Raw genomic sequence first — 26,746 nt, 5'->3', positions numbered from 1 at the left:
ATTAAAAAAAAAAAAAAAAAAATACTATACAAGAAAATGTTCGCATTATATAAAGATAAGGCATATATAATATCACCTACAAGACTCTCGTCGAAATTAAATGAAATCTTCGACGCGGCAGCAATTACAGCGAGGCCGCCCTTTAACCATGTAACGCATCCGCAGAGAATACAAGCAGAAATGTAACAAGAGCAAGAGCAACAAGTGCTCAAGACGTAATTACCCCTCAACTTCGCTTCAGAGACCGTTAGCCGGCTAACAAATCCGCGTCCTGCAGAAACAGCAAAATAAATCGTCAAACTTCCACCAGGATTCATGTCGAAGGAACTCATTAAATTCCTCTTCCTAATCCTCGTTGGAAGAGGGAGAACGTTCAAAGACACGTCCTCATCCGGAAGTAAATTCAATTTCGACCTTTAAACGAATCGAAACGGTGAATCTTATCTTCTTGCTCCACCAAACCAAAGAATCCCCTTCGCTCGCTCCCGCGGAAAAAAAGAAATTTTTCACGAAAATACACTAATGAGCTACGTTCCATGATTATATTGACAAAATTTGAAACCAATCTGAAAACGTAGAAATATAGAAATTACAAGATAGTCACTGCAAAAAAATTAGTATAGTTTATGAATATTCCTTTTAACACGTATATATAATAAGTGTAGTCTCGCTAAATATTTAGGCCTATTAATATAGTAGAAAATTGGCTGCTAAAATAGTTCTGTGATGTCCATGAAATACATGCATAAATATCTTGTAGTTTCTATGTATATTTTCAGATTAATCCATGTGCTTTCAGTGGATTTTTACACCTTCAAATTTCCCACAAATACATATGATTACGACTACGTGTATTCCCAAATTTATTGTTATTAATGGATCACCAATGATTTATATTACCGATCTGCTTATATTCACTTGCTTGTCTCTCCATAGGTTAATATAAACGGAGTTCCACTGTATAACGAGGGTTAGGAGGAAAGAAGATGGGGCGAGACAAAAGTTGGGAAAGACGAGAAAAAGGAAAAACCGCCTGGCAACCACCCTCCCGTGGTGGATGCACCTCCGCGAGTAGCAGCCTCCCTCCAAAGCATGGAACGTGGCGCATGCTCATCCGGGAATCGAACCCGCGAAGGCACAACGTCACCGGCGAACCAGCCGCAGGGATCGTCAGTGCGTTTGGCGAACAGTTCGCGAACGGACGTGTTCCTCGTGGTCTCTTGGAGAACGATCTAAACTCAAACTATAAACACAGGAGAATCTAACAGAAACACGCGGCGATTGCGTCCACTGGTGGTACCAGCCAGCAGAGGACGCGTCATGCTGAAAACCTTCATGTCGTTTCTTCGTGCTTGATTCGTTTCTTCATGATCGATGAACGCTGGAGTTTGCGTGTCCTCGTCGTAAAACGCTTCCTCCATAGGTCTTTAAAGGATTAAAGCATTCGATTCGTGTCTTTGATCTTGGTAACAGGTGAATGACGTGCTGGTGACCTCGGGGGAGCGTGCACCGAGACACCAAGGTCGTTCACGATCAATGTTCGCCGCCACGTGACGAGATTCACCGTACACTCTGCGTTCTGTTAAAATACTTCCGCGAAGAGGAATTCGATTGAAAATTTCAATATTTATATTTTATAATTTATCATTCTCGGGACCTTCGTTCGCCTTATTTCTTATTCGAAACGTATGAGAAAAAAGGACACCAGAAGGATTCTACTCGCAAGATATCGATAGCTCCCTTTTCTATATTTCGGAGTATTTCTCTTCTATGAGGAAACAAGCCGTGAACTTGATGTAAATCCTGTATTTCGTCGCGTGATCATGTGGTGTGGTGAACTTTGTATTGTATAGAAATATATTGTACACTGTACATCGTTGAACTTTCGTTGAGTGGTTGGAGATAGAAATACGTGAGAATAAAGAAAAGGAAGAGAAAAGAAAGAGACATAGGAAGAAGGACACAGTGACGTGCAGTGCGATCTGTGGTAAGAAGACTCTAGGGACTACGAAAGCCCAACTACGACGTGACATGGCGGGGAAATCATAAACGGAGAGGGTAAACGAGAGCGAAGGGTGAAGAAATTGGAAAGAACGCGTGGTTTCGGTGAACGTGGCTCCTGAAGACCGGATTTTCGTCAACGTGGCTGGTGAGTCTCGTTTTATATATTATTAAACGCTTGTCTTATCGTTCTACGAAGAATGTAGGGTGTCGAAACGATTTTCCAGCGATACATGAATGAATATAAGTCTCGTTGAATGAGAAATGGAAACATCAATCTTTTGTAAGAAGGAAAGAGCAACAAGTGTTGCTGCTGATATCGCACCGCGGAGACAATCTTTGATATAAATTTGTAAACACTGGCGCGCACGCGGTTTGCACGCCGATATCGATAAATTCGCGCATTTTGGACTGATTTTTGATTCTTGTTTAACTTGAAGCGAGGATTCCTGACAACGTTATATTAATTTTATCAGCGATGTTTTGGTTGATTAAATATTTACACAATGTTCGCGGTGCATTAAGATTTCAAAATATCTGGTAATCAATTTTAAATAGCGTCGCTATAGAGAAATCCTTGTTCTATTAAGAATGAAATGATTGTAGGTTTCAGACATGCATAATTTTAACTGATTGCGCTCTTTATTCATCCCTAGATAATGAAAACTGAATCAATTCTGTCTCACGTAGATATTTCACGTTTATTGCATACAAATAGTTACATAAAAATGATATTTGAAAATCATTTCCTATAGTCTCTTTTCGTTATGACAATTCACATGCACAAAATTGAAAATTTTTCCGTGTTATGATAATATTTTTGTTTTCGAACGCTTGTTTTCTACTCGGTAATAAAGGAAGAAGTAAATATTGGTAACTGTTAACATAAAGTTACAGCAAGGAAATCGGAAATTAAGGGGTACATAGCTCCGTGGTACTTTATCGAAGGCAATTTCGTTCAATTATTAAGTTATCTCCTAAAGGTTCTTTTCCTGAACTAAGCAGCATAGAAGAGAGAGCGAGAAAGATTATTCGACTGAAAAAGTTTTAATAGCTTTTGAAATATTTTCTAAATGCTTTTTCTTTCACATCTGTTTTATAAGTTTCCTTTTATCGACACATTTCCTCGGTGCTGCTCGACTCGAACGTCTTTTGATTGTGAGATCGAGAATACTAGGTATCGATAGCCGATAGAAAAAATTAATATCTACACTTTTTAAACTGTCTGTTGAAAAAATTCTAGAGAAAGATTTTGAAAGAAAATGAAAGTATCTCTTTTCTTAAAGAACAGATGTATTACGTACATGTCACGTATATTCTATGCATATAAGAATATTATTAGAGTAGTTATAGAGTACAAATTAGGGTATTTATGTCTCGCTTCTTTGATTCATCATATTTGTAAAAGATTGAAAGAAAGAATTTTTTTAAACGATATAGTCATCTTTTTTGTATCATTAAATGTAGCGATATAAGACTAGATTATACTCTCAATCATCATATTGTTGCATTCGTTAAATGAAAAATCTCCTTTAAACGTGTTAAACCGATTACCATAAAATTTCATATTTGATTTCAGAAGTACACTAATTATTTTTTAATTATAGTCAATCCAAAATCAAGGATATCATATTTTCAGCAACTCGTAACAATCAACCAAACGCGTGAACGACACACGATAACTATAACCTTCTAACCTTATCTTTTCACGTAACTTCATTAATTTAAAATATAATCAAAATTAAACGATCGGTCAAGTCCAGGGGTTAAGTTAGGTCGTCGAGGGGTGGATCAATGTGGCTGGATCACGCGAGTACCGTTCCGTATATCGTGGCTTATCGTCGGCTGGAATGAAGTCGAAAGAATTCAGAGTCTCCTCTGAAATGGCCCAGAAAATATTTGCGTGGGATTCCAGTCGCAACATCTTTCGTTTCCCTTCCGTTGGCGACGCGTGGCGTCGTTTTTGCGACACGACACTTGCCACAATGGCATGTCGTCCCGTTAGACATTACAAGTCCTATTACGCGGGAATTCTCGACGATAACGAAGTCCTGCTCCTTCCTTTTTCCCTCGACATAGTTAATCGACCGAAGGATTGTTAGCTTTAGATTATTGTGTTCAAATCGTATACTTAACATTCTACGATATAACGTCTGTAGCCTTTTAATTTATGAAACAAATTCTGTAATCAAAATTGTATTTATCGAGTGCCTTCATGATGTGTATAAAATAAAATTCAAAGGCTCAAACATAATATTGAAACTATTACGATAAAACAAAGTATCTCGTGTTCCCAAGTTTGGCCCATAGGCTTGGTAAAATACTACACGATATCCCTCTTTATCTAAATTGATAAGTTTAATATTGAAAATCATCTAGTACATTGTAACACCTTAATATTTAAAAACGGGAGTATGTGCATGCTTGGATATAACAAGTATCGAGATGTTCGAAAAATATCGAAAGAAGGGTTTGTCAGAAACATGATATTACTAGTCGGAAATTATTTTTTGCTCGTGGTGACTGTTACATTAGCGAGGAAGAATAAAAACGAGTAATATAGTCCGAAACGTTGGATGACAGCCGGTAAACCCCCATTCCGCCAGGGCTTATACTCCATTGGACAAATTGCCGCCAATCATAAATAATTGACAGACAATCACGAGGGATTTAGATTTTCCAGCTCCGCTTGTCCATAAATTTGATACCGGTTTTCGTGACAATGCCGCCATTCTAATTTACAATGCGTTCCTCACATTTACGTCATATTTTTCATACTATCATCTGTCAGACCGAAAAGCAACTAATAATGTTCGTTTCATAATTTAATGAAGCATATCTGCTATGTTCATCTTATTATTGAAAATTCGAAGTATCGGAAGCTTGTAATTTGACAGATTATTAATTGGTAATGTTAATAATTCATGAAATCTATGAATTATATATTTGATGAAAATTTTAATACGATGGCTAATAGACTGTGGGTGCTTACGCACCTATAGAAAATCGAAAAACGCAAAAATGTTGAAAATTTTTTGGTTAAAAATTGATAAATTGCTATTTCATAACTTTGTAAACTATTCAAAATCCTTACGACGAACGAATATAATAGTAAAAAATTATTCCTTTTGATCTTTTTGAGATCACTTTTTGAGATATGGGATATAAGATCCTATTCTAGATGAGACTTTAAAGTTGTTCGTAACATATATTTCTTTAATTTTTCGTGTATCGTTGCGTTTATTACAAATAGAAAAATTATGTTGTGTTGAAAAATTTAAGTACACCTATCTTAAGCTTAATTACAAATTCCTGCTCTGCAATGAAAATATAAATAATGTAAAATTTGTCAAATTCTTTCTCTAATTCTTCGAAGATAGGAAAAGAGTATTTGCAGCTTTCTATGTGCAAAGACCTGAAAGCCAAAGTAAATTAATTATTCCTTTGCTCATGCAAATACGAATACCATCGTGTAGGAAACAAATGACAAATTTATTCGTAAAATTCAAAGGCTTCCCTTTTTTGAGAAAAAATCGCTGAGGGATTGGCTCGCGTGTGTCTCGAGAATTTGTAGGGATCGCGCGTGATTCGAGGAACAGCCGTCACGGACACACGTATACATCAAGATCGCGAATGCCTCGGAGTAGCATGCCTTCTGTAATCAGATAACGAGCCTCGCAAACGAAATCCCGCGATGATATTTTTGCCTTTATACGTTTAACAAAATGCCATTCGCGTACATTCAAACGGCACGTATCTCCGTGTAAAGTAAGCGCTCAGATTGCGATCAATGAAATACCATTGTTTCTAATCTAAATTTATTTCTCTACCGTTGATTGTCTTCTCGTGTTTTGTCAATTACTATACACCATAGTTAACGTACACGATACTATTGGCACACATAGCGTCCACTCAGTTCTTTAACTAATTCTGTTGTGTTTTAGCTTTTATGTGTTTCGATGAAATTACTTTACCATCACAGTATACAGTATGGAAAGTCACAAAACGTTGGATTGACCTTCTTTTTTCATATTTAACATGGTTTCGTAAATATTCACAGTAATATGAAAACTCGCAACTGTTTTAAGAGGTGGTTTCACTTCTATAAATCGTTTGTTAACTAAAACAAAAAATGCCGAATTGTCGGATTTCCGTCAGGGTATTTTGCAAAGAACCGTTCAAAGTCTGTTTATTTGAATATCATTAAAAAATAAAACTACAAAAAATTAAACAACTCTGTACCGCCAATGGTGTCTTTTGAGATATGTAATTTCTTAAATAAGTATGCGAAATGCATGATCTCTGCATCTTTGAATATTTAAATTCCCCATACATGTATAAAAATTCGTAGTCTACTTGTTAAAACGCTGCATAGAACGTAACTAACACAACTAACGTCGCGAATGATATTCCTAATGACATATACCTAATTTGTCACAAAACCCAGTAACTTGTCTGAAACCTCCCTTAAACTTTAACACACACACATGGATCGAGCTCGAATCGCGCAAAGAACGACGGAAATGGCAATTCCCTTGGTACACAGAGCACATAGGAACTTCCGCCGAGCAGACAAGATACATTTCCGCGTATAATTGCGCGAGATAAGATATAAGGATTTCTGTTTCGAGATCGAGCGCTCGTTCAGGTTGGATGGAAAGTCGGATCCAGGGATCGTGGAGGCAGGAGAACCGCGACATTCAGAAAGGGGTACGACGACCAAGTTTCCGGGGGGTTTTCGGTTGGAACTCGTTCGTAACCGGAGTCCGATCCGGGCCGTAATTACAATTCGAACAAAGTTATGCCAGCCTGGATCAGGCGGGGATGTGTCAAGTATTTAATCAGGGCCGAGTCGAGTCTACGAGAGACAATAGATGGCGACCAACCAACCCTCCTTCTCCTCAGCCTACCTAACCCCTTCTATGGATCTATCTTTCTCTTACCATCGTTTGCCTCCTTCATCTACCCCCTCCTGCTCTACCAACGCTATGACTAGGGGTGCAATTATGTCGACCTCATTTCAGGACAGCTTCACTCCTCCCTTTGAATTGTACCGTAACTCCTCGTATCTCCCTCTGCCCTTTTCCATCCACATTTCTTTCCCAGGAGATCAACCTTTGAGTTATTCCTCGATTACTGGTAGCTGTACGTTAGTGTAAATTATGTTCTTTTAAATTACTTCGTTCCCTAATCCTGTGTTTTTCATAGCGTTAGAAATTTGGTTTATTTCTAGATCGTGGATTTTGGCGCACCCATTTTTTGAGAAATTTAAAGGTATAAAGATGAACAAAATGCGTGAATTTCTAAGAATCGACATTTTACATGTTACTATCTGTTTCACATTTTTCTTTCTTCGCTTTTGGATTCCGCAAGATCTTCTTTGCCTCGGATTATGCTCGTTTTATTTCTCTTTATGTAGCTCCTTTTGGTGTTACGTTTACCTCGTTGATTTCTTCATGAGTCTTGTTTAGAGCAAAGCGTCTTGGTTGAGATTCTTCTTATGTGCTCGAATGAATTATGCTGTTCTTCTTTCGCTTCTTGTTACATCGCAGCAGCATTGTAATCGTGTTAGCACGGAGGGTAATCGCACGGAAAGAAGGTTGTTGCTGTTTTGACAAGATATCATAAAGTTGCTTTTTCTTCGCTAGCATTTTTCATATTCAAAGTTGGGTCGACAGTTTCACGGGAATGTAATTAGCCGTGCGTCATAAAATATTAATTGGGTCAACGCGTTCACTTCTGAATTATGCAATAAAATTATAAATCGCGAAATTGTGGAATTGTGGAAAAATATTTTTCCAGTAATCTGTGTCAAACGTATATGTAAAGTTTTACGATATACGAGGGGAAATGTATTGTACGAAAATACAATTATATTCACTATAAAAATTATTTTTTAGCACGTAGCATTGCAGATATGGAAATTTGGATTCATAGTGAATAAATATAATTGGTACTTTAGGAAATTTTAGACCAACTAAATTCTAGATAATTATGAAGATGTATCATATGCGTTAATAGTCAAGGGGATGTATTTCTATAATATAATTAGTAAATATACGAATATACTAGTTTACTAATCTACTAATGTACTAATATAATATTTTCATGTTGCTAGGATTTTTGATCCTAAAATGTAAACTCAGTAGGCTTAAGGAGGATTTGCTTAATTATGTAAAAATACGCGTTTGAGCGTGCTATTGTGAGAGAAAGATAAGAAGCTGGTGATAAGGCTAATTAAAAGAAAGAAAGTGAAAAGAAAAGAAATTTAAGCTACGTTGTTCTGTCACTATATTCTATGTAGCTTTTTTGTAATTTGGTAATTATTTGAGGTCTACACTATCAAATATAAAAAAATGAAAATTTCTGTGATTATATGAAGATTATAAAGCAGATTTTATAACATAACACTACAAATTATTTTCAAGTAAAGGATCTGCAAACTTCCTTCACCTTGAAAAATAATTTCAACCAGGCAACAAATTTTGTTTAACGTAACAACAAAGTTCTTGATAATAGTTAGGAGAGCAACTCGTGTCATGATTAATTCAGACATTTATGTTCTTTCTCGCCATTTTGAATTAAATAGCTGGAAACGGAATGTGTTTTTGTTTGTTGCCCGGAGGATTGCTAGTACCACATAAAGATAACAAACGTTGCTACGTCTTTTTCCTTCATGAATTGCAAATTCTCGTCCTCATGCTTCTTCCGCTTTCTTCATCAGCTTTACCATGTGTGTATCTTTGAAACTTTAAATCCGCTTTGCCCGGTTGTGCCACGAGGTACATAAATTCAAACGCTTTTTGATACAGCATCTACCAATGTTCACACGTTTATATACGATGGTATTTCGTTGGTAATTTTATGAGAAGAAAAAGGAGATTATTAGAAGGCATTAATATTGGAACAGCTATTTAATAAACAACGGTTTATCGGTAATCGATTATTCCCAACAGCAAATCGGTTGTAATCAGCAAATAACGTATAAAAAAAAGAATAGATTTTATTTTGAAATGTAATTATTTAAATAAAACTTTATTTATTAATATTCTCACGTTAATATCGCCTAAAAATGTAATAATTACACTGCTAATGCTTATCAACAATTTGTGGAATTTTGCAAAACTTATTATTAATATATTTTATATATTAAAACCTAAACCTTTATTTTATTAATTTTCGTTATGAAAGTATCTAATATATCTATTCCAGGGCGTAACAATCAAAACAGGACGAATATTTGCGGAAACTAGACAAGACTATCTAAACCATATAAGGCTCTGTAAACTTTTATATTACCACTAAAAAGAAAATCGTGCATATTATTTATCACAAAGTTGCCTAGCTAACCTATTCCATTATATTATATGAATTTTTCCATAAATCGAGGTCTATAACAATATCCAAGTAAATACACGATCAGTTCTTGGAATTTCGTGGAAACAACGGTGGGCCAGTTAAGCCATTGGGTTTATTACCGAATGAATTTTCCGGCCACGGCCGCGTCGCCGGATTATGCAATTTAAAACGAGTTAATTGAAGTGCAATAAGTCGTTAAAACTCTTGAGCAAATTAATTAATATAAAAGCCGGTTAGAATAGCGCAGAGCTAAAGCGCACAGCTCTCCCAGTCCTGTTGCCTCCAACCCCTTGGTCCCCTTGCCCTAACCAACCCCCTCTACAACCCTTTCTCTCTCTCTCTCTTTCTCTCCTCTCTTGCTCACCTCGTTGGAGAGAGCAACGGCAGCGGTAACGACGATGGCGCAAGCAACGGCGGGGTCAGAGAGGTAGAGACCAGGGAGGAAAAGTACGGTTAATGAAATAATGTACGCCCGACGTAGTCCTCGAGCACGCAGCGCGCAGCGCGGGATTTAACTTTTCCACGAAAATACTTGCGCAAGCTAAAGAGGCGACACCCCATCCCTTGGCTAGCAGCTACCGGCTACCCTCTTGCCGCTTTGAGTTGCAATCGCGGCGAGGGTGGCGCCCGGTGACTCGATCGTTGAGAAATCAAAGGAAACACGAGACGTAACCTGTTTAATTAAGAACTTCGTACGATAGAGTTGGTATGTAGCCACGTTAATGATTTAGCCCCGGTGCTACCGCTTTTCGCCGATGCCATTTGGCAATCGTTTCCTTTCGTTTGTTCGGATGTTGTACTATACTGTACTGTTTGCTAGTAGATGATTTTATTTTGGTAACAGAAAAATTATTAGTATCGGCATTGGATTATTTACATAGGACACTAAATTATCCAATTTTGCACTAAAATTATATGAATTTATTAAATAAATTTGAATGGAATAAATAAACCGGAAAGAGGATGAAAGCAATATGAATCCCGGCTGATGTTGCGTAATTTGTTATTTAATATTGTATTGTACATTCCTGATGGTGAATAGAAGGAACATACGAGATCGGGAATCCCGACCTTGGATTTCGCGCGACGGAGCCAACACCGTGAAGCACGGGGGAATATTAAATCCAATCTGACACGAAATTCAATATCGTATTATTCGAAAGAAATCGAAAATATAGCTCTTGATGCAGCGTATTACGTTCCGTGCACCGTATTACGTCCCTTTACATCTCTACCTATGGGCGCACAGTGGCCTTTACAATCGCACGAAAATATTCATAACTCGATTTTCAATTTGCGCGTTGGAATACCAGACGCGATATATCCCCGGTTTATCATGCTGTTTCTCCCCCGGGAAACTTTTATTTCATCGCACTACCAGATAATTAAATATATAAAAAAAAAAAACGGTGCTGTTGACAAGCGAAATAATAAATCGCGTTAAATACACCGAAATTGAGAATACAGCGTCCAGTTGGAAAACATCGTTTATTAAATCAATCCTGGCCCCGATGTAATCAGAGAAAGTATGAAAGCTCCATCTGAAAATTCGACAAAAGCAGTTCTAAAAAGAAGACAAATTGCGACTAGGCTCGGGCCAAACGAAATAATTAGGACGCGAAAGACAACTGGAACGACGACGAATAATTTGCAAATTACTTTTTTCGTCTTCACAGCCTCTGTTTAAGATAATTAGCATTCATAAAGCGATGAGACAGCGTTACACCTGTCGTAAACTGGTTCCGGCAGCGAGATACAGCCGCGTCTTGCCACAGTCTCAATTAGCTCGGCTTCACAGTTCGTTAGGCCTTTTAAAACCGGTTTCCAGAACTGAATGTTTTCAGTGAGGACACGCGCATAACTGAACACGACTGATGAAAGGGTGAAACGATAAAGCATTCGAAGGAGGGTCGCTTCTTGAGTCGATATCGATTTAGGTTGCGTAACATCCACGTAGTTGAATAATTCGGTGATATTTGATACGGTTTGACTTCTTTAAATTAGCAAGCTTATTTTTCTTAGACGGTTTATCACTCTAAACATAATATTCTCACATTTGGAACTTCTTGTTCAAAAGCTTCCGAAACTTGTTTCTTTGACAAACAAGTTCAAGTATCGAAGCTAAAGAATTTGTTATTGTACTTTTCAATTTTGGAATAAATCTCACAAAGTATTTACACCCGAAACGCCAAATATACAAACGTCCAAAACATTTTTCCCTCGCAAACACACCAAAATATCAAACTCAAAAAATTTTCTATCTAACAAAACACTTCTGTTCATAAATTATTTTATTGTATTCGCTATATACCTCAATAAACAAAACAATGAACGTTTCAACGCGATCGACAGTGGTTGTAAATCGGGTTCTCGTTGGAGCAAAGATCCGGCCCGGGTAATCTTCCCTTATCAGAATGGATCGTATAATGCCTCGTAACGAGGATGCAATGTCAGCTGAAATCCCTGCCACGTAGGGCGGCTCTGCGGAGGATTGTTGGATTCGCAGGAATGACGAAACGCATCCTCCGTATGTAACCGTGTACAGGTGCACACGTACACTCCCGTTCATAACTATTACGACACTTTTTGGTTTGGGACAAGTTTATAAAACACGATAATTCGTTTAAATCATCAAGCAAACGATTAACCGATCGCGATTTTGCACCTGTACAAGATAAAAACTTGTACAATCTATTTGTAAGAGTAGCAAAAGGAATGGGCGATAATTATGAATTAAGAATCATACGTATCGTACACAAAATTCCCAAACTTCGTTGGAAAAGTTTTGTAACTTACAACAGTTCGCTTAAAATCTCGATTGAAATTGAAAATTACGATAAGAAATTGGATGACACGAGTGCCAGGATTGGTTATAGTAACATTCGCGAGATACAGTTAGGAAAAATAAGAAGAAACTCGACGTTATTATACGCAAAAATAGGATTTTTATTCTGACGTTGAACACACGAATTCGTCTTAAAATTTTTATGATCTTGGTCTGCCTCTGTAATAGTTTGCCTAAGTTTCAAATCAAATGATAATTGTTAAAGGCTTTAGCAAGTTCCTAATTCTCAGATTAACTTTCTCTAAGTGTTCCTACACTTATGAACCTGAGTGTACATACTCGATTCTGGCTACTAGCAAGAAGCACATGATCCAGAGGCTAGTAGAGCAACAAAGAGGATGAGTTTGGGGAGGGTAGGAGCGTAAACGGACGAGCATGCGAGGCAAAGGCAACCAAGCGGGGAATCGGCGGGAGCTAGAGCTGAATTAGCATGGCTATCTGGGTAATATATTGGACTGTATCGTTGGACACGACCAGCCAGAGCCACGTGATATACTGACACCCCGGCTTTTATTGGCAGTACGTAGTCCACCCTCTCCCTTTTCGGGATAGCCTCACCTCTGCCCGGCCCTTGACGCCCGGCTTATCCACTTTCCCTGTTAATCCGGCAACCGTAGTCCGGACCACCGACGCTAAAAAATGTATTCCCTTTCCATTACTTTTGCCATGCTTCCGGAGAGTCCTCCGCAACGACAGCGCCTAGCATTGGATCCCATGTCTAGCTATTTTCGAGGTTCGGCTGCAAGTGGAAAATAAATTTTGTCGTCAAACTGGAGAACTAGAGGTGGTTGTTCCTTGCGGTTTATTAGCGTGTTGAAGCTGATTGATTGGCCATGCTGTAGATCTTCGTCGAGGGAATAAATAAATGTGGTTTAAATTGGGTCTTTTAAAGTGGTGCGTTGATGGAGATTGCGTGGATCTTCATGATTGCTTCACGAGGAAATATGTGAATGAAGTACTTTCACACTCGTCCATAACTCACGAGACACTTGTAAATTTTAAATACATATAGACGAACGATTCCATGAAACGATTAGATGATCCTGGTTATTTTATGTAAAATCGTCGAATGAAGAGATTCTTAAATAGAGCCGTTCAAATATTCGTAATACATTTCTATGTCATGATTGTCAATGTATATTTTAATCTGTTTTAAATCTTTATCAATCTATAGTATGTAAAGAAACACAAATAATTGAATAATCGACTGGAGAATTCATGGGCAGGTGTATTAAATAAACTGTTCACCTTTCTCACTGTGTGATTGATAGATACCAATAAAGCATACTCTGGTTTTGTCAAACTTGACATAGTGCGGCTGCGGTACTTTATCTGTTCTGAAAAATGTTGTATGTTACAGATTTCGGACTCGTGAATCGGGTAAATTCAATGGAATTTCGAAAAAATGAAATTCTCTGGAGTATTCGAGTAAATTGGAATAGTTTCTTTTTTTTTTTTTTCAAAATTGAACGTATAATTCTATTTTCTATTTCATTTGATACTTACACCATGGTTATGGTTGTGGAAATAATTTGGTATAATATAAGAATATAAGCGTGGAAATAAGTCAGTGAAATGGCGTGAAAAGTTAACCGAGCACACGCATTGGCGTGATCGCGAAGCTCGTGACTTGGCTATCGATCGTCGACGGTAATTAACGCGCGGTACACCCGAGAAAAATCGAAAACGATCAAGCGTCGGTACACGCAGCTAACTAATTACCCGCCGTGGATCGTGATTGCACCGCTTTGTCAGTCTCTCTGACTAGCCCTCGTCTAACCTGCATGGATTTGCATTCTGATATTTGTTTCGCGAAAACGTCGCTCTATTTTTAACCGATATCTCCCACGATCACGCGCATCAACGGTCTAATAGTTTACCGTGACACATTTGCTATCTGTCTATCTGATGCTTGTCGCACGTTTATTTGTCATCGGTGAAATTAGCACTTGTCCCTTGTTTCATCATTAATTGGGCAACTCGTATTCTCTGTAACCACAAGGTATTGCTTTCTATATTGAATTTCGTTATCTTTTTTTTTTTTTAATTGATTATTTCTAACTGCATAAATCACTATAATAGTAATAAATAATAATAAGTGAATAGTATAATCAGAATTCAAACGAGTTTTATAATTTTTACAAAAATATTGATTTTAAAATTTTCATTCTTCGGTATTCCAGTGACGGATAAAAATTTCTTAATGTTGAATGCGATATAACGAAAGGAACAAATATGAATAATTCTTCTAGTTCTCCAGTGAGAATTGTTATTAAACATTACTATAGAAAGACATTTAAAATGTGAGATTTCTTCTTTTTGATAATAATTGTTAATTATTTCATTTTACATCGAATAATAATTTATTCATGACATGATTCATACTATTCGAAAAGGACAGAAACCAATTCCAAATAATTATATTATAATTTCAATAACGAATGATCTATGGCGCGTGAAACGTGAAAAGACTAGGTAATCGACAGGTTAATTAAATAAATCGTTCCTCTTCGTTCCCTTTCTTTCAGTTTTATGAATTCAACATTTTCTATTTTTACTGACGCGACGCTTCGAATATTATGTTACTAACAAAGAGCTTCGTGCGTTACTTTCCAACAAAAGGTTATTTATTTCGCACAATGGATGACACGTTTTTAACAATTTGACACTTTTTGTATCGCCGGTTTACTTTGCGATATTTTAGTTATTGATGATATAGAGGAAATATTGCATGCAAAATTTTAAGCCATAGAAGTGAAAAATTATTTTTTGAAGTAATTACCGCTGCATTCTTTTTTTTTTTTAATGGAGTTTAATAACGCTAATGGACATTTAGTTTGACTACTTTAGGTGCCAATATCCCCTATTGCTATTGTCCATCCTAACTCATTTTAAGGTTCAGTTTTTGATTAATCATTTCAGTCCTATGAACAGCAATTATTTTTATATCAATTTCAATTTTTCGATTGATACTTGTTCGGGGGAAAATTCTTTTTAAAACGTAAGAAAGGATCAAGTGAAACAGGGGATGATGACACAATCTGGAATTTCAAGGTCGCCGATCGAAGATCGAAACGAAAAACGTCGCGTCGCCCGGTTCTGAAAGAAATCCGGAAAGCTCGGAGTGGCTCGTAAAGTTTTAACGTTTGTGGGCCGTACAAGCGTTCGAGTAAAATAATACGATCGGTGCGTTTCTGAAAAGTGGCTTTCCAAGGTTGGATCGCTCGCTTCGCGTGAATTCGTTCGGATTTTAACGAACAACGAAGGAACTTTGAATCGTAAAACTCGATCGAGAAAGCGAGAAAGAACGGGTCCGCGGCGTTGGCGGCGAGGCCGAGACGTTTCGGGGTCGTTTTAAAGCGAAGTAAATCTCGGGGATAAATCGGTCGCGTCGAAGACCAGATCGCAATAACGTAAAAGTTGTGTGACACTGAAGGCGGAGGCAAGAGACGCGCACCTGTGCCGAATAGCCCACCGGTATATATGTAACGCCTTACTTTGTTCGACTGGAATGTGTCGCGCGAGACTCCATTCTCTTCATCGATTTATTTTAGTCGAGGCCTACCCGTGCTTATAGACGAAATTTGAATGTTAACTTTCTTGTAACGGTTCTACGAACAAGTTACATTTTGTTTGAAACTTTATCAATATGATTATGGTAGCCGTGTCTTGTTCTAGTACTAATGAAATTTCACTACTGTGTACATGTAGTACTGTGGTATGAATAGTCGTCACCGATTTTTATATTTGAAATTTGTTATCTCTTTAAGAAAGAAAAATGATTCGTAATGTTTTAAGATTTATAAGAAGAAATATGGTGTTATATTTATGGGAAAATTCAATCATAAAAAAAGTAGAATAATAACAATAAACAATCAAAGAAATATATACTTCTCATTTAGAAATATACAACTGGATCTCATGTTGCTTTACAATAATTATTACAACCATCACAATAATTTAAAAGCAATAAAATTGTAATGCATTCTGTGAAAAATCTGTTTTACTATACTTCTCTATCATAATACAATAAATTGGAAATAAAACGTCCTATATTGATTTCCATTGAAATTTAAATGACTTTAACCAGTACATTGAAATTTCCATTGCTTGTAGGTATTTTGCTATTGAAAATTTTACAAAAGGTAGCATGCATTCAAAGCTACTAAATGAGTTTTATTTGAATTTAGTAAATAAAAGCAGCCGTCCAAACACTGAATATTCTAGAGAAGAATATGATTGAATATCGATTTTATTGAAATACGTCAACGCATTATCAATACACTATCTTCTTCTTAATTAGCAATTAAAGAATCGTTGAGACGACTATCCATTATACCATCTTCTTCAATCCATAATTACAGCTTTCATTTAAATTTTGAATATTATTTTTCGAAGAAATCAAGCAACCGCTCACTTACACACGCCGTTTAAGTTTACCAATCAAATCTAACATTCATTATCAATAATCGTATTATAAGATTCCTTACATACCTAAGACCATTAGGAAGATGTCTAGAAAGGAATAATATTTATGCATGCACACTTTTTTCATTATGGATGCTTTATTTTAAGTAATAATTTCTAATCTACCACTGTTTCGTTCGATTATTTAACAAATTTCGTTAAAACTCCCAAAAAATCCTACATAGTAACGCTACATACTTACATTCTTCGATAATCGCATTGCATAGCGAATGTATTAACTGAAAGAATTAAATCACACGGACGCGAACCTAAACTTTACAAAGAAGAAGCTATAATCGCAAGACTATAATCTCGACAAGACTATAATCGCAAAGAATCTTCGTATAATCCTTATTACTCGGACGACATATCGCCCATCTTCTTATATCGCTCACAAACCTCTCAATAGAATTATGACAAAATTGAAGAAGGAAGAAAGGAAACAGAAATCGGTTATCCAGCCATGTATACCAAGTAAAACGTTGAATGAAGAGATTGTGCGTGTACACGGTAAAAAGAAAAATATTAAAAAAAAGAAAACAAAAAGAAACGAAAGAAGGGAGAGCCGATAGAGTCGGGTGGAAAGATTCAGTCTGTTCAGTGACTAGCAGCGGGTTTTACACGCGACCTGTTTACACGACAATACCTTTGACACACTCGACTCTTGTGGTATCACGGCTTCAAGCGACATTTCTATCTAGCGTGCGTTCTCCTTCAAATTGTACGTCTTCTGCACCGTGCGCTATTGTATTCTTTAGCAGCGTACCTTGTAAGAGGGTGTTTTCAAACAGAGAGTCCACCGGTGAGGTAACGTTGAATCGTTCGTCGAGAACGTCTCTCGATTTTCAAGCTCCACGGAAGCACGGGGAATTGTTCTCGGGATGTGTACGAATCGACGCTCTGACGACTTGTTACTACTCTTTCGACCAAGTTTATTGTCGACCCGACAATGCCACGCCTTTATGTTTGCATGAATCTCTCGTGGTCACGTGAGCCATAATCTGAAAATACGTTTTTCTATAGGAAATTGGATTTTTAAATTATTTAGACCTTTGATGGCGTAATGAAGCACGATGAAGAATTTAGAATAAGGAATTTAAAAGGTATTAGGTTTGGTGCGTATGAAACTTCTTTTCTTCTAGTTATGTCTAATAATTTATATACTTTTCCTTACAATATTTTAAAATACTTAATAATTTCTTAATTTCTTATTATAAATCGTTTTATAATATCCTAACATTTTTATGTGATATTTCTTACGAATTATACAAGGTTTTAAGCGATATACGATTTTATTTTGTTTGATGAAAGATGGAATAAAAATGAATATTTTTAGCTGTATAGTTTCACGGGTTTACGTTTGTACAGGGAATAAAGTTCTTATGCGCATCTTGTTTACATGTAGAATATGTTTGATTCCGTACCAACGGGAGGTTAATAAACATTCGTACCCGTTTCCCGTTGCATTGTACGCTTTCTACATGCTACACCATTGTATTCTTTAGCATCGTGCTTGGAAACGGCATCGAATGTAAGTATCCGTGCTATCGCGTTGGTGTTAACCAGTTACATCAACGTTTCTGTACGAAGATAACATGGTTGCTCTGCAAGTGAATAGCAATTTTATTCTTCGTTTATTGGTTTGTGGTATTATTGAATTTTTCTTTACTGTAAGAAAGTACAATACTACTAATACCTTTTTTTCATTGATATTTTATTCGAAAACGTATTGATCATAAACTTAATGAACGGTATATAGAGATAGAAAAATTACATATCATCACGAGATCTCAGGAAACAGAGAGATAAGAAAATAAGTATTACACCAAACATCTTATCTGTGCTGTGGAACCTGTTAGGAACTAACAATACAGCTCATTCCACAGTTACAGAACAACTGCCTCACGGTCTTCGAAATGGTCATGGATCATCACAGGCAACTAGGAATACGTTGTGGAGAATTCTGCATCGTGGGACAGCCATGTAATTATAACAATGGCTAAAAACCAGCCTCGAGAACCATAGCCATAATGTCATAGTCGTATTAGTCGAAATCCCAGGATTCAGGGTGACTTGTTCTAGTTTAATCATCTAAATGAAACATTTACGTTTCATTCCATTAAGCATAAATTGGCCCCACTTTGGCTTCGGTCTTACGATATTATCGATTTGAATGTAACTGAAGACGAAATCTAATCGAATCATCGTACTATAAATTCAACTCGTTATCAAATAAACTACTATATTGTTATTTAAATATTTATATCGTAGATTTTTTACTCATTCTGTAAGCATGGCAGATCTGTAATATATCAACGGTTAAACGAAATCTGTGAGTGTTCATCTGGGAGATCGATATCGAACAGTTTCGCTCGACTAAAACGATACACAAGCAAACGAGAAAGAGGAAGTGAGAGAGAGAGAGAGAGAGAGAGAGAGAGAGAGAGAAAGAGAGAGAGAGAGAGAGGGTGAAAGAGGAAGGGGGAAAGGGTTGGTCTGTGACATCGGAGCCAGCTTGTCGAGTTTGTTCCCGATGTTTGCCGAATGCAGTCAAAGTGCATGTGAATTACCGCACTAACCTGGTCTCAACCTCTACGCTGTCAGCGTGCTACGTAATTAAAACATTCTTGTCACTGAGCGAAACGTCACAGCAAACAGAGATACCGATCATTTCGATTTGAATTCATTTGGTGGCCAAATAAATTAGCATCAGGGGCGTCGCATCGACCACTCAACAGGAGACGAAAGTATAGGCAAAACGAACAACTGTTGAACGTTATATTCCCTATAAACACGCCATTCAAAGATCACAGTTGGAGGCATAGAAGGCATGAAAGAGGTGGTAATAAAATTCCACGTTTCTATTTGAAGATATCGAAGGTATAAAAATCTTAGTAATAAGATATTGCACAGTAGAATAAAGATAAAATGCTATTGGTATCTTCCAATAAAATATAGTAGAATTACGATAATACGAAAATATCTTTCGCACAAAAGAATAAGAATTCCATAATTATTCCAGTGAAATTCAGCATTATAACGAAGCAAATTAACATTTTTTACCGAAATAACGTATGAATATATATAACGCATCTGGCAAAGAAATAAGCTTCTAAAATAATTTCATTGAAATTCAGAACTGTAACAAAATATTTCACGGCAGAGGAAATTAATATTATTCAATAAATAATTGAAAATACAGAATCTCTCAAAAGGTAAGAACATCCATTGAAATGCAGCGTTGTAATAAAATCCCATGGTTCTACTTGAAAATATCGAAGGCATAAAAATCTTACGCGAATACAGTACGTAGGAGAGGATAAAAACAACCCTCGTTAATCCTTGGAACAGCCACAGCCGGACTATTCGCAACACATAAAACGCCCTCGAGACAGACTTGTCGCGCCAGGCTTTAAATGCGGTTCAACATTCCATAAAACATGGCACTCGTCATGGCTAGAGCACGCTCCTGAACCACCATGCACAGTCTGAGTACTCGACTGTCAGAGTCATGGGATTATTTATGCGGAACCTCTTTGCCCGATGGTCGTTTTCTCACTATTTATTGGCCCTGGGAAATGCGGCCTCTACGTTCGCGGACCAAATCCAGAATCGATTTCGACTGGGTCGAGCAGCTCCTTAACTTACAGTATCGTTACGAACAGGGAAACGACCCCAGAATACCAAACACATATTTTCTAAAGACAAATGACCTTCCTCTTATCGATCAAGAAGATTTCAATCTCTAGGAATGCTTTAAACCTTCCATTTCAAGAACCCTATGAATGATAATGGCGTTCTTCCGCTATTACGCACAGTATGTAGGTTAAACGAAATTGCTATCGGGACGAGCATTAACGACTACTAAAATAAAATATGTCAAAGATAAGTATTCCAATGAAATGATATTAGTTGTGGGTTACTATGGAATCGAGTTTCGATTCTAACTGTTGTAATAATTGGCTTTCTATATAGCCAATTATTATAATAAAAATTTAGTTAATATCTGAATCGCTATATATTTTTACCATCTGTTGATCAGGTTTAATCCAATTTTTCATAAGTTACAAGCAGGTGTTCATTTTACACCAACAAATTAATTTAAAATTTCTAATCCTTCGTTGAGTAAATTAGGAATAGCAATATCGTACTGGCCAAAGTATTTTGAAACAGTGTAATAGGAGAAAAAGTTAGCCCATTTGGAAGATACAATTCACTATAGCGGCCATTCTATCGTGTTATTCGGCATTGTTTCTCTTGGTCAATATTGGGTATCCACCAATAGGGTACAAGTATTCCATTGGTAATTTAATTAATGTTGGTGGCAGAAAATTCGTGCCGAATGAAAGACAGTTCCACGAAACTCTTTTGCCCTGGGAGTTCGATCTTTTCTACTTCCTCCTCAAAGGTCAAGCCGCTTCTATTCTTCGCGAGGTTTTCTCATCCACTATCGGCTCGTCCTTCTTATCTACGAAAGTCCGAAAGGCTTTTCGCTTCTTTGATTCGGGAAACAAAAGACCGTAGATTGAAATTCGCTTGTTGTATCTTGGCTACCTTTCTATCGGATTCAACGTTATACTCCGATAAACCCGTCGATTCGTGATTTGGATGTTGCCTTTTACTCTTCGATTTTTCTGTAGTGGTTTCGGGTCCCTTTCAAGGATGTGATCGAAAATGCCGCACGTGATCCTACAGCAGCCACTATGAATTCTAATCTCGTATTTAAGATGGAAACCAATACGAAAGGTTTCGTAGATAATGATTCGATTTCTTTTATTATAGCGAAACGTAAAATTGTGAAATTTTTCTTTATATCGAATCTCATTGACTAACGAATTTTTTAATTAATTTAATACAAGATCAAGAAGTCATGTTTAATGTGAAATGAATACTGAATACTAATGAATGAAGCCTGTGTATAGGATTTGCAAATGATGATACGATCTCTTTCATCGCATCATAATTTTGTTTATATTAAATTTCTCTGTTTATCGGATTTTTTAATTAATTTCATGATAAATAAAAAATGAGTGTTTAACGTGAAATCCACTATTCAAGATCGTGTATAGAATTCGGAATAAATAGTGTTAATTCGTCCAGTCGCGGGGAGACGGTCGCGTTATAGCGCGTCAACGGGAGTCGTAAATTCCCGCTACGATTGCACGAATCGACACCACGAACAGGGCGATCCCCTTATTTCTTGTGGGAGAATAAAGGGTGATTGGGTTGGAATATAACTGGACTTCACAGTTATATAATATATGTATATTTATTTGCACTGGATTACAATAGTTAACGTGAACCGAACGTGTTTGAATTCGTCGTGTCGGAAAGCGTTGTGATGGACCCGAAGGTTGTTCGATTTGATATTTAAAGCAACGAGAACTTGACTGAGTTATGTTAGAACTTGACGGCCCGAGGGGTGTTAGAACAGTGATTGACCCGTCTCGTACTATTTGGGAAGAAAGCTCGATGTGGGTGTATCCTTGTTGAACTAAGAACGCGGATTCGTAGTTCACACTTTTCGGTAGAAAAGTGAGGGTAACTATCCGCGATGACCATTGGTTCTAGCCAATGTCAAGAAACAAAATACAAGGAGAAAGTCTCCTGCATTTGTGGCTCCTGGGTGCCTTTGTACCTGGGGAAAAACCCGCTATTTCGCTGGGCACATTTGCTTTATCCGTAATGAGTAAGAGCGTGCAATAAACCTAAGGACCCTTTTAAGGGACCACTCATAAACCGAAGATGTTCAAAAGAATGCAACTTTATGGATAACAGATGTGTGACGATGTGCAGGCCTCGGCGGCCTGACCATGAGGGACGTCGCAGGTATCGACTCACGTGACGTAACAAATAGAAACAGAAACTAAACTCCTATTTGCCAAAGTTTTATTCTATAGTACTTTGTCCTATGTTTAAAATAATAGTATAAAATAACTGACGTTGTGTCAATTTTATTAGAAATTGATTGTCGAGTAAAAAGGGATTACATGATGGGAAAGAAGGTTATTGCGTAATTTTGTTGAAAAATTTCTCTTCTTCTAAATTATGGAGAAAATGTTACAATAAACGTTACAATAGCGTTGATTGATGTGTCGGTCAAGACCTCAATTAACAGAAAAGTTTGGTTAGTCGAGAAACCACAAATTCGAATTGTAGTTAATTATATTCCGCTAATAAATTTCGACATTTGCGGGGCTTTGCAAAGTTAACTTCCAAGCGACTTTCCAAATTCTACCAACTAATATCGTACAATAGTAATGTATTAAATTTATAATATAGATTCTAACGCAATCTATATATGTATATGTAACATCTATTATTGTTAAATATTTAATCAATCGTTTGAATATTTCATCTTTTTATTACTTTCAAAAACACAGTTTCGTGCTTTTGTAATTTTGTAACGCGATGAAAATTTTTAAATTTTTATTTAAAAATACAACAATGTCAGACCAGAAGATATCAATGTTTCAATTGACATCGAAATCGTTGCGATAGCCATAAAACTCAAGACACGGTGGTTTCGAAATATGAAAAACGTTTGTGACGGCGCTCGAAAATTTCATTGAGAAACAAGCGAAAAAAGAGAAGCCACGCTGGAACAATGACCATATTGGAGAGTCGAATAAATAACGCCGATTCCGAATGCTTGAGAAAATTCGGAACGGATAGCAAGGTTTGTCTATGCTAATTTATCGTACCATCACTCTCCTCTTGATCTTTGTATACGAATGTTCTTTATTCCTCTTTGTCTTCTTCGTCACTGACTCTCTACCTTATTAGAATATTTTATGTTCGAAATGATGAAGGGTAGGTTCGATTTAACCCTTCTGGATTAGCTTAAGAAAAAAAACTTTCGTCGGTTCTTGAATTTTTATCATTATAGAATACCTTTGCAGTCAAACAATCAGTCGGATAAACTTTCTAAAATTTTTCTAAAAGTCTCTTCCTTCGCGCGAACTTTCGTCTCGAATCTTAGAACGTTATTATTACGACTTTTTCTTCGATGAGTTATGGGACTGAGTAATCGTGAGTCGAATTAGTGAAAATTACGTTTTAGGAAAGTTGAACTGTTTCTTTTCCACGACGATGAACAAATTTAAATAATTATAAAACATATAAAACAGCAACCTAATTACTCGATAAATTTCTATATATAATACGTCATCATACGAAAATAGAACGTGTATTCAATAACTTCAAAGACCTATAATATAGGTATACAAATTTGGAACAGCTCACTATCGAATATCTTTTCAAAATAATTTTTACTAGAGTCAAAGATATTTATAGGCTGTAAGAATAGCTGTACAGATCGATTCGAACTATCGTAAAACATCGATTTATCGGCAAGCCAATCGGTCAGTAAAATTCTACGTCAAAGTTTCTACAATCAATCAGATCATCAGCGCTTCGCAATAACAATCTCGAGCAATTCGTTGGCATTTCATTCGCATTTGGTCAACATGGTGTCTTATAAAAGATGTTCGCACGGACCGTTTACAGAAGACAGTGGACAAGAGGCGATTCGAACGAATGGCTGCCATAAAGAATGTCATCGTGTATTCGAAGACATCGGGATTTTTCTTGTGTCCACAGGCTCGGACTCGGAAAATCGAGCTACCGGGATAAAACGTTGTTGCAAGCTATGCAGAGCTGCGCAGCTTTGCTCTCTAGCCTTGGCTTCGATGTAAAGAGATCCCGTACGTACGGAGACGTATTTCACTGTTGAGAAGATTTCACGTGTTGCCCGAAGCTTCTGTTATGCGTTTACTTTTTGCATTAGCTGAGTTGAAGGAAATCCGGTATTTGCAAAAATATTAGATTTATGTCTGGAAAGAACGACGCATCCTATTATTCGATGAACATGGTTTGATGGCTCGTTAGCTAAACAGGAGAAAGAAAATTTCCGTGTATACGCGTATGAATGTATATTCGCATATAGTATATAGGTTCACGATAGTATTTGTACAGTTACCATGCGAAACTTTTGTAAATATATTATGTATGTTAAAGAGAACTTTTTGAAATTTCATTAGCAGTGTAAATTTACATGGAAGCTACAAAATATGTATTGCAAACATGCACTTAGTAAAACTATTAAGTGAACATGAACTGTTAATTTGAACAAACAATTAGTCCTAAAGATGTTCTTACTAAATAGCTTATTAACATAATCAATGATTGTCTGCTCGAATGGTGGTCTTTGTAAAATGTATGCTTACGATAAACATCTTGTAGCTTATTAATATTTTTGGTTGGAAACTTCTGAATTTGAAATATACATTTTGTTTATGAGAATCTCACGAGAGATAGAAAAATTAGACAAAAAGTTTTCTTTGCAACAAGGATCAAGTATTAGAAGCTGACACGCTCCGTGGAAAGGGATTACATCAAATTTGAATAAACTAGCTGTTGCTCAGAGAGCGTGAAACTGGCATGCATAGCCACAGCTCGAGTATGTTCGTTGCTCGTTTGCGGTAGCCTACGTTTTATGAAATACTGCTTGGCGAAAGTTCGCTGTTGGACCACCGAGTCACTGACACCTGCAATCTGCGTTCTCAGCTGCATTCGAGATGCACGTCGGTTATCTTACGCTGCTAGGTGTATTTCACGATTACATCCACTCGCCTGTTTGCTACGCTACGCGACCCACGCAAACTGAAAAACATTCTCTTTTGTTCTTCTTCCTGTTTGGAGTTTAGACTATGTTATACGATGTTCCTTCGTGGTTTAGCATTTTAGCGATGAAGTTTGTCCAGTATCGTTCTGGCAATATTAATACGTACTATGATTCTTTTGCATATTGAAATCTTTTTAAACAAGCTTAGTTTTATGATATCGTTTAATATATTGGGTACAATATGAATAAATGTCTAATTAAATATTTCTGTAAATTGCAACGATTAGATATGAAATTGTCTAACCTAATAGAATCTACTATTCAAGAAACGGATCAACTTCTTCATCCGTACGGTTTCTTCTTTGTGTTTATATCTTGTTCGATCTATTTTTAAGAACAAATCGAATTGCACGAGTTTTTTTATATCAAATTTCTTGTACTGAAATAATATTCTTAATTTAATCGTAGTATCTCTGTATCAGGCCAATGAACTGTAGGAATTCTTTTGGATATTGAAATCTTTTTAAACAAGCTTAGTTTTATGATATCGTTTAATATATTGGGTACAATATGAATAAATGTCTAATTAAATATTTCTGTAAATTGCAACGATTAGATATAAAATTGTCTAACCTAATAGAATCTACTATTCAAGAAACGGATCAACTTCTTCATCCGTACGGTTTCTTCTTTGTGTTTATATCTTGTTCGATCTATTTTTAAGAACAAATCGAATTGCACGAGTTTTTTTATATCAAATTTCTTGTACTGAAATAATATTCTTAATTTAATCGTAGTATCTCTGTATCAGGCCAATGAACTGTAGGAATTCTTTTGGATATTGAAATCTTTTTAAACAAGCTTACTTTTATGATATCGTTTAATATATAGGGTACGATATGGATAAATGTCTAATTAAATATTTCTGTAAATTGCAACGATTAGATATGAAATTGTCTAACCTAATAGAATCTACTATTCAAGAAACGGATCAACTTCTTCATCCGTACGGTTTCTTCTTTGTGTTTATATCTTGTTCGATCTATTTTTAAGAACAAATCGAATTGCACGAGTTTTTTTATATCTTGTACTGAAATAACATTCTTAATTTAATCGTAGTATCTTTGTATCAGGCCAATGAACTGTAGGAATTCTATACATCACTATTTTAAAATTACTAAGCAAATTCAAATAAAGATTCGAGTTAACTCGTCATTCAAATTTCTAAAAACATAATTTCTTTATTTAGGAATTCTCAATGAAATCGTGTCTTATTAATTAATTGTCGTGAAAGTTAATTATCGTTATAACGTTAATACTCTTTTTCTTTTATACTATAAATTAAGAAGTATAATATTGCTAACGCTAAATTACATTCTATGATATAATACTATTACTTTATAGGTACGTAATATCGTTCGATTCCATCTGATCGATGAAACGAATCA

The 26,746-nt window shown here is 36.4% G+C and overlaps 1 protein-coding gene across 6 annotated transcripts in view; it reads left to right on the top strand.

The window, feature by feature from the left end:
• Positions 1-1,218: 1,218 nt before the first annotated feature.
• Positions 1,219-26,746, top strand: part of Ten-m (teneurin transmembrane protein Ten-m) — a 659,822-nt gene continuing 634,294 nt past the window's right edge. For 2 of the 6 annotated variants that reach the window (XM_072020543.1, XM_072020541.1), the window contains exon 1: positions 1,219-2,149. The gene's annotated coding sequence lies outside the window, so the exon portion shown is untranslated. The remainder of the gene's footprint in view (positions 2,150-26,746) is intronic. The other 4 variants (XM_072020544.1, XM_072020548.1, XM_072020549.1 and 1 more) reach the window with 4 other exon arrangements.

This window comes from Bombus fervidus, chromosome 17, assembly GCF_041682495.2.
Source record: "Bombus fervidus isolate BK054 chromosome 17, iyBomFerv1, whole genome shotgun sequence".
Lineage (NCBI taxonomy): Eukaryota > Metazoa > Arthropoda > Insecta > Hymenoptera > Apidae > Bombus > Bombus fervidus.
Note: the sequence above shows the minus strand (reverse complement) of the source record. Positions and strands in the feature narration are given on the sequence as shown.